Raw genomic sequence first — 16,859 nt, 5'->3', positions numbered from 1 at the left:
ACACAAGAAAACAATGGAGTCCTTCTTATCACCTAGCAGTCTGACTCTGGAGGTGATTAAACAATGTGAATGCTTAACACTAAAACTTAATTACAGTACACAATAGCTGATGCTAGCAAACCTGTCTCAGAAAATAGTTTCTCAAAACTGAACAGAGTTAACCCTTCAAGTACTGACAGAGAGGTCTGTCACGTTTATTTTCACAGATGACTCCAACATATAATTTCAGCAAAAACATTTATTAACATTATTTTTCAACGTTTCGGCCCGTGTTCTGGCCTTTGTCAAGATAACAAATGACAAAAATGTGAAGACAATCCAAATATGCCCCACCCACATACCAGGTGTATCACAGGTGAAAAGATTTCTCTGTTGTACTACGTCCCTGCCCTCTAGTGGAAACTATATATGATGCAAAATACTTTTTTGCTCCATCATGTAAACTTCCTGCTTTTGTTTCATTCATTTTTCTGGAAGAGACATAATATAATGAGAACAGAATAATAATATATTGGATTAGTTACATACAGTAAATACACATATTTATTTACAGAAATATTTACATAAACTTCCATCTAGTATGTGACAAATTAGATGTTAAAGCGGTTGTTAATTGGTGGTGGATACCCAATTCCATATTCTGAATCTGATATTCATATTATTAATATTATTACATTTCAAAGGAAACAGGACAGCGGCAGATATGTTTTTCAACCCCTGGGATTTACTGTGTCAAGTTCTAGGATCCACCTAGCTTCCCTTTGTAATAGTATCTTTTCTTTCTAATGACACAGTGAGTCCACGGATCATCATCAATTACTGTTGGGAATATCACTCCTGGCGAGCATGTTAAGTATCACTCCCCTACCCACAATTCCCAGTCATTCACTTTGCCTCTAGTGCATGGAGGAGGTGAATTAATTAGGTGTCTGTTAAAAGATTTCTTCTATCAAGATTTTTTTATTTTTAAGTCAGGGCAGGATTGCTCTGCATTCCATCACATTGGGTATAGCTGTACTCTACGTTAGTCTCTTCAGGAGGGCTGTGGTAGCTTTTAAGCAGTTGGGAACTTGTGGGGTGGGCCTCACTGTGTTTTCCTAACATTATACTGCCCTGGTATAGAAAGCCTGAGTAAGTTTACTCTTTCTTTGTTTCACAGGCCTCTGTGGGAGCGGCATCCTCTCAAGCCGGGTGAGCTGTCCTCCTGCTGGATGGCTAGATGCAGGTAAGTGCTCTGTCTTCTTTTATTATGGGGGACTTGCCCTTCAGAAAATAGACTGCATTTCTTGGGGTATGTGTATATATATATATATATATATATATATATATACTGTATATCCTTGGGAAGGATATTTATGGCAGGCTGCAGGCACTGGTGACCAGGAGACTAGAGGATAATATTTTATAGAATATTCCCTGTTTATGATATTTTCGCTCAGTAGGGGTTAAGGGCAAGAGTGCAGTGTTTTTCACAATCCTGCTGTAAAGTCTGGGAAAATGCTAGGATGCTATTTCTAGAAGGAGTGTGCTCTTTAAATGCTAAGGGATGTTATTAGTAGAGCGACAGTGTTGGGCTTCCTTCAGGGTTTATTTTTCACTGCCTTGGAGAAGTCTCCTTTCCCCTTCAGTTGGAGTAGATAGTGATTTTCAATGCTCTGATGGTTTAACCTCGGTTGTCTTTAGCCCACTTTAGAAGGTTCTAGTCAGACAACATAGTCTGTGTTTTTTCATCAACTTCCAGAAAGGAACTCTTGTTCCTTAGTCATGTAGAAGCTTTTTCCGTTTTTTTTTATGTGAGCACAGTTTCTTTTCATTTGCTATCCACAGTTCTAGAATGGACAATTGGGAGAGGATGTGTTTTCAAGGTTATCTGAAAAAGAAAAAATTAGCCAGAACCTCTGAGTATAGCTATGGGCTATGAGTATGGCTTTTAATTATATGTAACGTTGGAATAAAAGTTTTATATTTTATATACTCAGAGGTCCTGGCTATTTTTTTCTTTTTTGGCGTATGCTTTTTTGCCATCTGGCCAGGACATGAGCTGCACTGCCAGCCGGATTCAGCTTGTATTATAGGGGGAATTACATTGACCCAGTTTTTGAACCAGATGAGAATGGATGGGCTGGAGCCCGGGAGAGCATATTGGGCCAGGTAGAATGCATTAAGACAAGAGCGGGTAAGGCTGTGACTATTTCATACATATGCCGACCTTAAAGGTGTTTTGATTGTGTTGTTGGGACCCTGAGTCCGGCTACTTGGTGTGTGACATTCAGCACTTTTTACTATTGATTCATCTATATAGCTGAACTTTTGACCGGAGATCTATATGAAACCGTTTTCCTAAGTATATGGTTGAATGAGTATGTGTCTTAGCACCAGGTATTGAGCTACTGGATCAATGTTGACTTCTAAATATGCTGGCACTGGACTGATAACTCCTATCTAAGATTGCATGTGAATTCCCCCTTTGAATATATCGTGATTTGAGCTATTGGGCTAACTAATACGAATAAGGATATTTGATTTAATTGAACCCCAGCGTTTCTTGGAAATATCATTGGGCAGATATATACACATCATCTGTTGGGACTCTTTTTCTTTGTTTTATTCAAGGTTATCTACCAAATGGGTGTTCCCAGAATTGGTTTTGATGGGGTCTTGTTGGAACAACATGTTCGGTTTGAGGTCAAAGAGTTCCCCTCAAGTTTTTTTCTAATAGATGCTCTGTCAGTTCCTTGGAACTTCAGGTGACTCATCCTCCTTCTTTGTTTGCTCTCCTTCCGCGACCCATCACTCGGATCTTGAAGGAGAGAGCATTGGTTGTCTCCTACCTCCTGTGTGGCCTTGCAGGATCTGGTAGTTGGTCCTAGTAGAGATTGTGCGTGGGGTTTTTGAATCGGTGCTTGAGACCACGATTCAGGCTCATAAGCCTATCTATAGGAATATTACTATAAGATATGGCAGGTTCCTGAGGATCTTATCCTTCTTCGTGTAGGCCTTGAAAAAGGGTTATCTGTTTTACCCTCAAGGGTCAGATTCGGCTCTTTCGTTCTGGTGCTCAAGCGTTTGGCAGATGTGCCGGATGTACAATCCTCTTATCAGGTTCTGGTACGAATCAGACCTGTATTTAGGTCAGTGGCTCCCTTGTAGTTTTTTTTTCTTTGTTCTTATTTTTCTTTAGGCTCTGTTTGAGCATATGCATTCATAGATATTAATTTATTATCTTGGAGAGTTTTGTTCTTCTTCTGCTCAGAGATTGTCAGAACTCTTAGCTTGCAGTGTGGTTTTTCTTATCTTGTATTTCTGGCGATAAGGCAATTTTGTGCCAAAGTTGGTTGTCTCTCTGAAGTTTTTTAATCAGGAATTGATGTTCCTTCTCTCTGTCCTAATCTTTCTTCTTATAAGGATAATTTGTTGTACACTTAGATGTTGTGCAGGTCCTTAAATTTTATCTACAGGCTACAAGGGACTTTTGTCGGTCTTCTGTATTGTTGGTTGGTTTTTTTCTGGTTAGGAATAAAGGCCAGTAAGCTTCCGCAACTTCTCTTTCTCTCTGGTTGAGGGCTGTTATTAGTAGGGGTTTCAGCCTGCTGGGCAATAGTCTCCTGAGAGATGGGCCTTCAAGAAGGAGGCCTCTATAGAACAGATTTGTAGGCGGCGACATGGCCTCTTTGTTCTCTTTTTCTAATGTATAAGTTGGATGCTTTTTTCCTCGGCTGAGGTTTCTTTTGGGAGAATTATGGATTTAACCTCCAAGGGAGAGGAATTGAATATGGCAATAGATAAGATGGGTAAAAGGTTCTCATAACAGGGATATCCAGACCCCCACCTACATACCAGGTGTATCACAGGTGAAATTATTTCTCTGTTGTACTTACGTCCCTGCCCTCTAGTGGAAACTATATGTGATGCAAAATACTTTTTTGCTCCATCATGTAAACTTCCTGCTTTTGTTTCATTCATTTTTCTTACTGGTAGAGACATAATATAATGAGAAAAAGAATTATAATATATTGGATTAGTTACATATATACACATATTTATTTACAGAAATATTTACATAAACAACCATCTAGTATGTGACAAATTAGATGTTAAAGCGGTTGTTAATTGGCGGAGGATACCCAATTCCCTATTCTGATATTCATATTATTAATATAATAATATTATATTATATTTGTTATCTTGACAAAGGCCCGAACAGGGGCCAAAACATTGAAAAATAAATTTTTCTTTTTAATGACACGATGAGTCCACGGATCATCTAATTAACACTGGGAATATCACTCCTGCCCAGCAGGAGGCGGCAAAGAGCACCACAGCAAAGCTGATAAATATCACCTCCCTTCCCTCCCACCCCAGTCATTCTCTTTGCCTATGTTAGAGCAAGGAAGTGGTAAAGTTAGGTGTTAGAAAAAGATTCTTCAATTAAGAGTTAATTATTTTTTAAGTAGTGCAAGATTGTGCTGCTTTGTTCTAGGTTGTAGCCGTAGTCCATATCAGTATCTTCAGTAGAGCAGTGGTGGCTTTAGAGCAATGGGAACTTGTGGGACATAATTCTCACTGCGCCTCCCATATACTGATGCTGCCCTAACCCTGAAAACCTGAGGGATATTACTCAGGACTTTCTTTTGTTTCGCAGGTCCATGTGAGGGAGAGGACCTCTCAAACCTGGGAGCTGCCTTGCTGTCAGGCAGAATATGAGGTAAGTGCTGGCTTTATTTCTGGGGGTAGGAAGAACTCAGAAAAAGTTGGGCACTTTATTTCATAAAATGGGACAAACCTCATTGGAATTAGGCTCTTTATAAGAGGCATAGATTCTCCTAGGGACATAGGAGACACTATGGGCAGCTTAGACGCAGGCACTGGGGCTGGATTTAATGTGGTGGCGGTTTCATAACTAATAATAGCCGACCGGGAGATGACTTATTGGCATGCCCACGATGGGTGGTTCTAGAGGAAGCGGCAATTGATTGCGTGCCTTTTCTATTCACTTCCCGCTCATTGTAAGGTGAAGTTGTACATCTTCCTGTCATACTATGCATTTTGTGATATATATGCGTGTTTAAAACCGGAGACCGACTTCTGCAACTGCTGCTAGGTTCCGGTTGTGTTCGTGAGGAAACGGCTCCTGCTCAGAGGAAGGTAGGCAACTCAGCAAAGTACTGCTGAGGTGTAGAGGTGTTCTGCAGGGTTATTTAAGCATTCTGGCCTCTCTACACTTAAGATTATAAAAGGAGTAAAAAAGTTACAGTTAAAAAATTAAAGTGACAACGTTTTTTATGTTTTTGACTTTTATTAATAAAATGTAATCTTTTTATGATAAATTGATTTATTGTGAGTCAAGATGGACCAAGAGGCTCTGCAAGGTGCCACCTGTTCATTGTGTTTTGATGCCAATTAGGAACCACCAATCCCTTTCTGTTCCTCATGTATTGAGAGAACTTAAAGCTATAGGGATAGAATTTGAAGGTGAAATTTCATATTCTGACAGTGTAATTCCTCTTGCTGATACTGAAGTTGTATCCTTCAGATTTAAGCTAGATCCCCTCTGCCTGTTACTCAAGGAGGTTTTAGCTATGTTGGATGACAGCGACACCACGGTCATAGTCAATCCTAAGAAATCCAGTAAGCTAATCAAATATTTTGATGTACCTTCCTTGGTGGAGGTTTTTCCTGTCCCAGATCGAACTACTGAGATGATTGCTAAGGAATGGGAGAGACCGGGTATCCCTTTTTCTCCATCTACTATTTTTAAAAAGATGTTTTCCATAGTGGACTCTATTAAGGAGTCTTGGTAGACAGTCCCCAAGGTGGAAGGGGCTGTTTCCACTCTGGCCAAGAGAACTACTATTCCCATAGAGTATAGTTGTGCCTTTAATGATCCTATGGATAAAAAATTAGAGGGGTTACTCAAGAAGATGTATGTACACCAGGGGTTACAATGGCAACCTGCGGTGTGCATTGCTACCGTCACTAGCGCGGCAGCTTATTGGTTTGATGCCTTGTCTGATGCTATCAAGACAGACACTCCCCTTGATGAGATTCAGGATAGGATAAAAGCTCTTAAGTTAGCTAATTTCTTTATTACTGATGCTTCCCTACAGGTTATTTCTTTTTTGACACGATGAGTCCACGGCCCGCCCTGTTAAATAGACAGGTTGTTGGTTTATTATAAACTTCAGACACCTCTGTACCTTGTTACTTCCTTTCTCCTATACTTCAGTCGAATGCCTGGGGTGGGAGGGAAGGGAGATGATATTTATCAGCTTTGCTGTGGTGCGCTTTGCCGCCCTCTGCTGGGCAGGAGTGATATTCCCAGTAGTAATTAGATGATCCGTCAAAAAATACATTTACCAGGTAAGGTTAGTAAAATAGATAGACATACCCTATTTTCCAGTTACAACAGTAGTAATAGATCTACCTATGCAAAACAGAAAATAACTTCTAATGATATAGTCTTTTCTACTCAATATAGTAGACAGTACGAAGATATTTGCAAAATAATACACAAATACCTATTCTCCAAAGCGATAACAAACTTAGAGATGTATCAAGACAACAAATTAAGTGTGTGGCAAAAAAAGCCCCTACAGTAGGAGATAAAGTTAGGAAACATTTTACCAACAAGCCACAACATAGCACCAACTGGTTAACCCCAACCAAAGGCTTCTTCAGGTGTGGGCGCATATGCAAAAGTTGCAACTACACCCAAAAGAGCGACCATTTCACATCTTCAATTACAGGGAGAACCTTTCCTATTAGACAGAGAATAGACTGTACCAGCCAATTTGTGGTGTATTTAGTCACATCACATGCCAACAATGTTTCCAACAATATGTAGGCCTAACTACACGCCCACTTAAAGATCGAATTAGACAACATTTACTATCACTAGAAGAGGACATTCCAAAAACACCAGTGGCTAAACACTTCCGCTCCCATGGTACACATATAAAGCACCTTTTCTCGTTTGTAGGTATAGAGCATATTAGCAAAGATATTAGAGGTGGAGATAGAATAAGTAAGCTCCAAAGAAAGGAAGCTTTCTGGATCTTCACTCTACAGACCAAGTTCCCAAAAGGTATCAACAAGAGACAAGATTTGGATTTATTTATAGACTAGTTTAGAATTTCCTCTTGTTAAGGCCACGAGAGAGCAACTTAAAGAGTAGTTCTCCTCTGTCTTTTTTACTCAGACAGTTCATTTTCCCTTGCTAATATTAGTTACACCACATAACTTAGTTAGTGTTCATAATTTTTACTTTCCCCAATACATATTGTCATTATTTTTTTACTTTGTTTCTTATCATTTTCAAAGTTATTTTTTCAACTTATTAATTTTCAGTTATTATTTAACTTCTCGTGCTCTTATTCACAATTTCTTCTTTCTGCTCTAACCAAGATACAACATTCATTGCTGTATACCCCCATTTGAAATCATTTCACAATTAGGCCAGTACTTGTGTTTACAGCACCACTGTCCTGTAATATCTCCCGAGTAGTGCCATAGCATCTAGTCTAGTTTGAAGGAGCATAAGTGACACTAGTGCATAATGCTCCCTAATGTTCCCCTACTATTGGGTCCATTCAAATATTGGGTCATAAGTGGCAGTTTACTAGTATTTACTATATACACGTTTAGCCAGAATTGTCCCCAACATATATAAATTATTTATTCTATCTAGATTTTTAGTTTTAGTTTCACACCTATGGTCACCTGTCCTGAAATTATTCTCTATACATTATGAGAGAATTCCTTGTATAGAATAGATATAATTTATCTTATCTTTAATAAACCATGGTTAAGAGCATACAGTTAATATATTGTCTTTACCTAAACAACATTTTGTAATACCCGAGCACAATTAGAGCTTCCGTACTTTTCACATGAATATTCAAGTATGCAAAAGCATTTTTAGGCAGTAATAATAGTTTATTTAGTCTTTTAGCTTCTAATTTGTGCTCAAAATAACAAAAAGAAAATCTTTTTCTCATTTCATGTTGTTTTCTTTAATGTTTTGTGTTTTTTCACAATAATTCTTCTTTTATATAGTTTTTTTATAAAATCTTTTTAGTTGGAAAATCTTTAAAGCAGAATGTCTTATAACTGAGTATTTGTGTCCTGTTTATAGCCATTTGTAAAATGCTACCAGCATTATTATGATAGACTTATAAGAATGATTAATTATTGCCAATATTAGCAATAACTTAAAAAAAATTTTTTAGTAAATGTCATCACGTAGTGTCACATACAATCCAACTTGCACTATTATTTTAAAGTAAACATTTTTTAAGTATTTTTAAACAATTTCACATTTGACATCTTTATCCCTCATAGTGGAGTACACCTAGCGCCTACTAAATAAGACCTCTGGCTTTGATAATTTGACACCTAGTTGTCAAAATGGAAAGATGAAACTAATAAGGTAAACCAAAGCGCCAACTATACGAAGGCCGGGTCTGGACCAAAGCGCCAACTGTACGAAGGCTGGGTCTGGACCAAAGCGCCAACTATACGAAGGCTGGGTCTGGACCAAAGCGCCAACTGTACGAAGGCTGGGTCTGGACCAAAGCGCCAACTGTACGAAGGCTGGGTCTGGACCAAAGCGCCAACTATACGAAGGCTGGGTCTGGACCTAATGCAATATTGTCAAACGATTACAATAAACAATTTATTGAGTACACAAATAAGTTAAAAACATGGATCCATGTATAAACAATCAAATTTATACAACAATAATAGCTAAATGAATAGTTAAAACAAATAGTTATGTAACGGATATAGCATTTAAAATTGTGCAAACATTGCTCTTAAAAATATTCCTAAAAAATTCCAAATTTAGTATAAGGCTCACAACAGAAATTCAACTTTGTGTTTACCATATACACATACACAAATTTGTACAGCAATAATAGCTAAATGAATAGTTAAAACAAATAGTTAAATAGCAGATATGGCATTTAAAATTGTGCAAACAATGCTCTTAAAAAATATTCCTAAAAAATTCCAAATTAAGTATAAGGCTCAGAACAAAAATTCAACTTTGTGTTTACCACATGCACATAATAGGTGAAATATATTAGTCAGTTATATAATATTATCGAACCAATAATGTTCTCGATTCTATGCAATACTAAATATTGCCAATAGTGACTAATGTGTAAGGCTCTGAGTAAGACCTTTAACTGTGTGTTTACCACATACCCTTTGTCAAGTAAAAAATATTGTGACAGCAATAAGCCAATGTAAAGAATGTGTATCAAAAAAGTTGTGTGCAAAAATTAGTGTACAAAAGATATTAATGGTCAAAAAATAGGTTGATCTTCAAAAAACGTGAATTAGGAACAAAGATTGTGAAAAATGAAAAACCAAAAATTTACAAAAACATTGTGGTGTGTTCCAATAGTAACTTATATGAATGTAAATAATAGTCTAATACTAATCCCATGAGAAGTGCCTCTTTTGGCGAAGAACAATATAATACTGTGTTTGCTTTTATGAATACACGGGTTGTGAAACATGATAGCAAGTATCATAATCAACGATCTTCTAAAAAAACTAAATTCCCCTAACTGTGTATGAATACCTCCTGCTATATCCACCTCTCTCTGCATATATGACAAATTTTAAACGTATACCCACATATGGGCATCTTCTGGTTGCATTATGGCTCTATTCCTAATACTCTAGCACTGCTAGCTACATACCCCTCTATAAACTTTGTGATTTAGATAGATTTTCACAAGGTTAGTACCTAAAACATATTTGATGTTCATATTTAAAGAAGACAGCAATTCAATCATTCATATATATAAACTCAGACATAATACTCTGGATATATAGTACATAAACAGGAACAAATATAATTATAAATTATAATTTAAAAAGAAAAAGGTTTTGGGTGAACTAGGTTAACCCACAGATGCTTTACACTCGTCACTAGGGTACGCTATATGCCACACACCAATGAGTTTGTAATGATAGGTGTCTATTCTAAATTTGAAAAAAGATTTGAGGATAGTTTATCTGATAGTTTTTCTATGATTACATAATGCATTAATCAGGGCTAATATCTCTCCAGATAAGACACTACTAGTATAGAGGTCACTTTCCCACTCGATTGGATATTTATGTTAAACAAATAAAGGTTGTTTAATATTTCTACACCACCATCTGGTTCCCATACGTTTCTGTTCCACTTAAAACCTATTGAGGTTTCACCTTGTTTGTATAAAAAACAAAAAAAACAAAAAAAACATTTCTCTTTATTCTGGATAATAATTCACACCTCAGCACAGACATAGCACTATAGCAAAATCCAGTATATAGAAGACAACAATATAACACCATTAGGAATATTGTAAGGGATATATAATCAGCATAGATTGTGTAATAAGTAAAAGATGAAACTAGCAAGTCCGTCCTTTATATAGAATATGTCTTGTTTCCGCTTTTTATTCTCTTAGATTAGCAAGCATATGTAAAAATTGGCATCTAGAAATGACATCTAAAAATGACACCTTAACATATACGCTAAAATGGCTTTATTATGACAGATAAGGGAATGTTTTAACAACATTCCAACTACTATCCAATGAAATTGAGCCTATTATACACACCCCTGCCCCATCCAATAGAAACCAAGCCGAGATTATACCCAATAGAAATAGCTGAAAAACGGCTTGGAGATGACAGTAAACTCTCTTTCTGATCAGATCATGATGAGAAATAGGGCTAATACAGAAATGTCTACAGCCACACTGCCTTGAATGCACCTGATCTCGTCTGCTCTTGGAAGTTAAGCATGGCCAGGCCTGGTCAGTACCTGGATGGGAGACCGCCTGGGAACACCAGGTGCGGTAGGAAGAAAAAAATAAAAAATAAAAAAATAAATTAAATAATAGGTATGAAGTCATAACTAAAAAGGCTGGGTTTGTATATATATTTTTCCAAATCTGGAACACTGTATTCTAACAGGAATTTTTGTATTTTCTCTGAATAAAAATGATCAGATGCAGACAGAGCTTGACAAAATAAGGATACCATCTAAATGTATTATAATGGATTTTTTAATCACAAATTTTTAAACTATAAACTGTATATTTTAAACACACATTTAAGGTCAGTAAAACAGGAAGTGCTTAACAAACACTTCCTGTTCCACAATTTTATGGCCAGCAATCAGTCTAGTATAAAAAGACCACTACTAACACCATAAAACCAGTCTTGATAAAGGTCTCTTTGTGACCGAAACGCGTCGACTGGTAAGCACAATTTCATTTTCTATTGATCTAAAAACAATCTACACCATCATATCTTTCTTTTACAGAAGGATCATCCAGGCCAGGGATTATAACAAAATATTTGCCAAGAAGATAGAATTTTGGGTTGGAAAACGGCTAGCAAGTACTGACACTGCTATTCAGTATAAAACACTTGGCTAACAAGTACTGACACTACTATTCAGTATAAAACACTTGGCTACTATGGCTAGCAAGTACTGACACTGCTATTCAGTATAAAACACTTGGAAAATCACCATTACTATTGCTGTTAGGATTCACAACACTTTAAGGATTATTGTTTTTTCTTAAAGAGACACACTACTTATTATAATTTATTGTTGGATTATTTTTTCTATTAAGTTTTCACTGTTGGACCCTTTTTTTTGGACTATTATTTACATTTATATAAGTTACTATTGGAACACACCACAATGTTTTTGTAAATTTTTGGTTTTTCATTTTTCACAATCTTTGTTCTTAATTCACGTTTTTTGAAGATCAACCTATTTTTTGACCATTAATATCTTTTGTACACTAATTTTTGCACACAACTTTTTTGATACACATTCTTTACATTGGCTTATTGCTGTCACAATATTTTTTACTTGACAATGCGTATGTGGTAAACACACAGTTAAAGGTCTTACTCAGAGCCTTACACATTAGTCACTATTGGCAATATTTAGTATTGCATAGAATCGAGAACATTATTGGTTCGATAATATTATATAACTGACTAATATATTTCACCTATTATGTGCATGTGGTAAACACAAAGTTGAATTTTTGTTGTGAGCCTTATACTTAATTTGGAATTTTTTAGGAATATTTTTTAAGAGCATTGTTTGCACAATTTTAAATGCCATATCTGCTATTTAACTATTTGTTTTAACTATTCATTTAGCTATTATTGCTGTACAAATTTGTGTATGTGTCTATGGTAAACACAAAGTTGAATTTCTGTTGTGAGCCTTATACTAAATTTGGAATTTTTTAGGAATATTTTTAAGAGCAATGTTTGCACAATTTTAAATGCTATATCCGTTACATAACTATTTGTTTTAACTATTCATTTAGCTATTATTGTTGTATAAATTTGATTGTTTATACATGGATCCATGTTTTTAACTTATTTGTGTACTCAATAAATAGTTTATTGTAATCGTTTGACAATATTGCATTAGGTCCAGACCCAGCCTTCGTATAGTTGGCGCTTTGGTATACCTTATTAGTTTCATCTTTATCCCTCACCCTCACATGTGACAAACCCGACTTTACTCACATATTATTGGCCAACATTAGTATTTAACCTGATCACAGGTGAACACCTGTAGATCTCTGATGAAGCGCATGTGAGCATGCGCGAAACGCGTCAGATCTAACACCCCTAGCACACTGTGACCGTGTCTTTTACTTGTTTGCTCAAATAAACCCACTTTGGCAAGAGTTTTGGAGTTCCTCGCTTCTTTCCTCCATATTCTATATAAGAGTGAGCATGCCCTGAGGACCCCATCTCGCAACATTCCTATTGTACCCCTGCCTTCAAAAGAACAGTACTTGCATACTTGGAGACAGCCAGTACAGCCGTTCACTTGCCTGCCTTCTCAATAGTGCAGCAGTCACCTTGGCTTTAACACTTCAAGCAGCTTCTACATACCGGATACGCTACAACGGAGGACCAGTACCGGTGAAGACTTACCTTAGATCCACTATTTTCTGGCAGTCATCGGACCCGGAACCTGTACTTCAACAACGGACACGCCATGACATAGCACCAGCACACCTAGTGGAGCGACATCGGCAAGACACACAGCAACATGTGACGTCACTGTGTGCGCCGTCTGGCTTCCCCAGCTCTCCGGATAGCCTGCACAAGGGGCTACATTTGACCACTACGTCCGGAGCTGAGGATAGACCGAGCAGGCCCTTTCTACCTGAAGGACCTTGATACCTTAAGGTCTGTATTCTTTATCAGGTAAGCATACATTTTCTTTTTTGATGAAATTATATGTTGGAGTCATGTGAAATTATGAAAATTGCTGACTACGACTGAATACTTATTGAAAGTGTGCAGACCAAACTGGATATCTATCTATCTATCTATCTATCTATCTATCTATCTATCTATCTATATATATATATATATATATATACATACATACAGTATATGTGTGTGTGTGTCTATATATATATATATATATATGTGTGTGTGTGTATATATATATATTTCTTTCATGTAATTAGCAAGAGTCCATGAGCTAGTGACGTATGGGATATACATTCCTACCAGGAGGGGCAAAGTTTCCCAAACCTCAAAATGCCTATAAATACACCCCTCACCACACCCACAATTCAGTTTTACAAACTTTGCCTCCGATGGAGGTGGTGAAGTAAGTTTGTGCTAGATTCTACGTTGATATGCGCTCCGCAGCAAGTTGGAGCCCGGTTTTCCTCTCAGCGCGCAGTGAATGTCAGAGGGATGTGAGGAGAGTATTGCCTATTTGAATGCAGTGATCTCCTTCTAAGGGGTCTATTTCATAGGTTCTCTGTTATCGGTCGTAGAGATTCATCTCTTACCTCCCTTTTCAGATCGACGATATACTCTTATATATACCATTACCTCTGCTGATTCTCGTTTCAGTACTGGTTTGGCTATCTGCTATATGTAGATGAGTGTCCTGGGGTAAGTAAGTCTTATTTTCTGTGACACTCCTAGCTATGGTTGGGCACTTTGTTTATAAAGTTCTAAATATATGTATTCAAACATTTATTTGCCTTGACTCAGAATGTTCAACTTTCCTTATGTTCAGACAGTCAGTTTCATATTTGGGATAATGCATTTTAATTTAACATTTTTCTTACCTTAAAATTTGACTTTTTCCCTGTGGGCTGTTAGGCTCGCGGGGGCTGAAAATGCTTCATTTTATTGCGTCATTCTTGGCACGGACTTTTTTGGCGCAAAAATTCTATTTCCGTTTCCGGCGTCATACGTGTCGCCGGAAGTTGCGTCATTTTTTGATGTTATTTTGCGCCAAAAATGTCGGCGTTCCGGATGTGGCGTCATTTTTGGCGCCAAAAAGCATTTAGGCGCCAAATAATGTGGGCGTCTTATTTGGCGCGAAAAAATATGGGCGTCACTTTTGTCTCCACATTATTTAAGTCTCATTTTTTATTGCTTCTGGTTGCTAGAAGCTTGTTCTTTGGCATTTTTTCCCATTCCTGAAACTGTCATTTAAGGAATTTGATCAATTTTGCTTTATATATATGTTGTTTTTTCTCTTACATATTGCAAGATGTCTCACGTTGTATCTGAGTCAGAAGATACTACAGGAAAATCGCTGTCAAGTGCTGAATCTACCAAAGCTAAGTGTATCTGCTGTAAACTTTTGGTAGCTATTCCTCCAGCTGTTGTTTGTATTGATTGTCATGACAAACTTGTTAAAGCAGATAATATTTCCTTTAGTAAAGTACCATTGCCTGTTGCAGTTCCTTCAACATCTAAGGTGCAGAATGTTCCTGATAATATAAGAGATTTTGTTTCTGAATCCATAAAGAAGGCTATGTCTGTTATTTCTCCTTCTAGTAAACGTAAAAAATCTTTTAAAACTTCTCTCCCTACAGATGAATTTTTAAATGAACATCATCATTCTGATTCTGATGATTCCTCTGGTTCAGAGGATTCTGTCTCAGAGGTTGATGCTGATAAATCTTCATATTTATTTAAAATGGAATTTATTCGTTCTTTACTTAAAGAAGTACTAATTGCTTTAGAAATAGAGGATTCTGGTCCTCTTGATACTAATTCTAAACGTTTAGATAAGGTATTTAAAGCTCCTGTGGTTATTCCAGAAGTTTTTCCTGTTCCTAATGCTATTTCTGCAGTAATTTCCAAAGAATGGGATAATTTGGGTAATTCATTTACTCCTTCTAAACGTTTTAAGCAATTATATCCTGTGCCGTCTGACAGATTAGAATTTTGGGACAAGATCCCTAAAGTTGATGGGGCTATTTCTACCCTTGCTAAACGTACTACTATTCCTACGTCAGATGGTACTTCGTTTAAGGATCCTCTAGATAGGAAAATTGAGTCCTTTCTAAGAAAAGCTTATCTGTGTTCAGGTAATCTTCTTAGACCTGCTATATCTTTGGCTGATGTTGCTGCAGCTTCAACTTTTTGGTTGGAAATTTTAGCGCAACAAGTAACACATCGTGATTCTCATGATATTATTATTCTTCTTCAGCATGCTAATAATTTTATCTGTGATGCCATTTTTGATATTATCAGAGTTGATGTCAGGTTTATGTCTCTAGCTATTTTAGCTAGAAGAGCTTTATGGCTTAAAACTTGGAATGCTGATATGGCTTCTAAATCAACTTTACTTTCCATTTCTTTCCAGGGTATCAAATTATTTGGTTCTCAGTTGGATTCCATTATTTCAACTGTTACTGGTGGGAAAGGAACTTTTTTACCACAGGATAAAAAATCTAAAGGTAAAAACAGGGCTAATAATCGTTTTCGTTCCTTTCGTTTCAACAAAGAACAAAAGCCTGATCCTTCATCCTCAGGAGCAGTTTCAGTTTGGAGACCATCTCCAGTCTGGAATAAATCCAAGCCAGCTAGAAAGGCAAAGCCTGCTTCTAAGTCCACATGAAGGTGCGGCCCTCATTCCAGCTCAGCTGGTAGGGGGCAGGTTACGTTTTTTCAAGGAAATTTTGATCAATTCTGTTCACAATCTTTGGATTCAGAGCATTGTTTCAGAAGGGTACAGAATTGGTTTCAAGCTGAGACCTCCTGCAAAGAGATTTTTTCTTTCCCGTGTCCCAGTAAATCCAGTAAAAGCTCAAGCATTTCTGAAATGTGTTTCAGATCTAGAGTTGACTGGAGTAATTATGCCAGTTCCAGTTCCGGAACAGGGGATGGGGTTTTATTCAAATCTCTTCATTGTACCAAAGAAGGAGAATTCTTTCAGACCAGTTCTGGATCTAAAAATATTGAATCGTTATGTAAGGATACCAACGTTCCAGATGGTAACTGTAAGGACTATCTTACCTTTTGTTCAGCAAGGGAATTATATGTCCACAATAGATTTACAGGATGCATATCTGCATATTCCGATTCATCCAGATCATTATCAGTTCCTGAGATTCTCGTTTCTGGACAAGCATTACCAGTTTGTGGCTCTGCCGTTTGGCCTAGCTACAGCTCCAAGAATTTTTACAAAGGTTCTCGGTGCCCTGCTGTCTGTAATCAGAGAACAGGGTATTGTGGTATTTCCTTATTTGGACGATATCTTGGTACTTGCTCAGTCTTTACATTTAGCAGAATCTCATACGAATCGACTTGTGTTGTTTCTTCAAGATCATGGTTGGAGGATCAATTTACCAAAAAGTTCTTTGATTCCTCAGACAAGGGTAACCTTTCTGGGTTTCCAGATGGATTCAGTGTCCATGACTCTGTCTTTAACAGACAAGAGACGTCTAAAGTTGATTACAGCTTGTCGAAACCTTCAGTCACAATCATTCCCTTCGGTAGCCTTATGCATGGAAATTCTAGGTCTTATGACTGCTGCA

General features: G+C 37.1%; 1 pseudogene; it reads left to right on the top strand.

Annotated features, from left to right (window-relative positions):
• The first annotated feature begins 10,750 nt into the window (after positions 1–10,750).
• Positions 10,751–10,869, top strand: LOC128661960 (uncharacterized; annotated as a pseudogene).
• The last annotated feature ends 5,990 nt before the right edge of the window (positions 10,870–16,859 follow it).

This window comes from Bombina bombina, chromosome 5 (assembly GCF_027579735.1).
Source record: "Bombina bombina isolate aBomBom1 chromosome 5, aBomBom1.pri, whole genome shotgun sequence".
Taxonomy (NCBI): Eukaryota; Metazoa; Chordata; class Amphibia; order Anura; family Bombinatoridae; genus Bombina; species Bombina bombina.
This window is presented reverse-complemented; position numbering and strand designations above follow the sequence as displayed.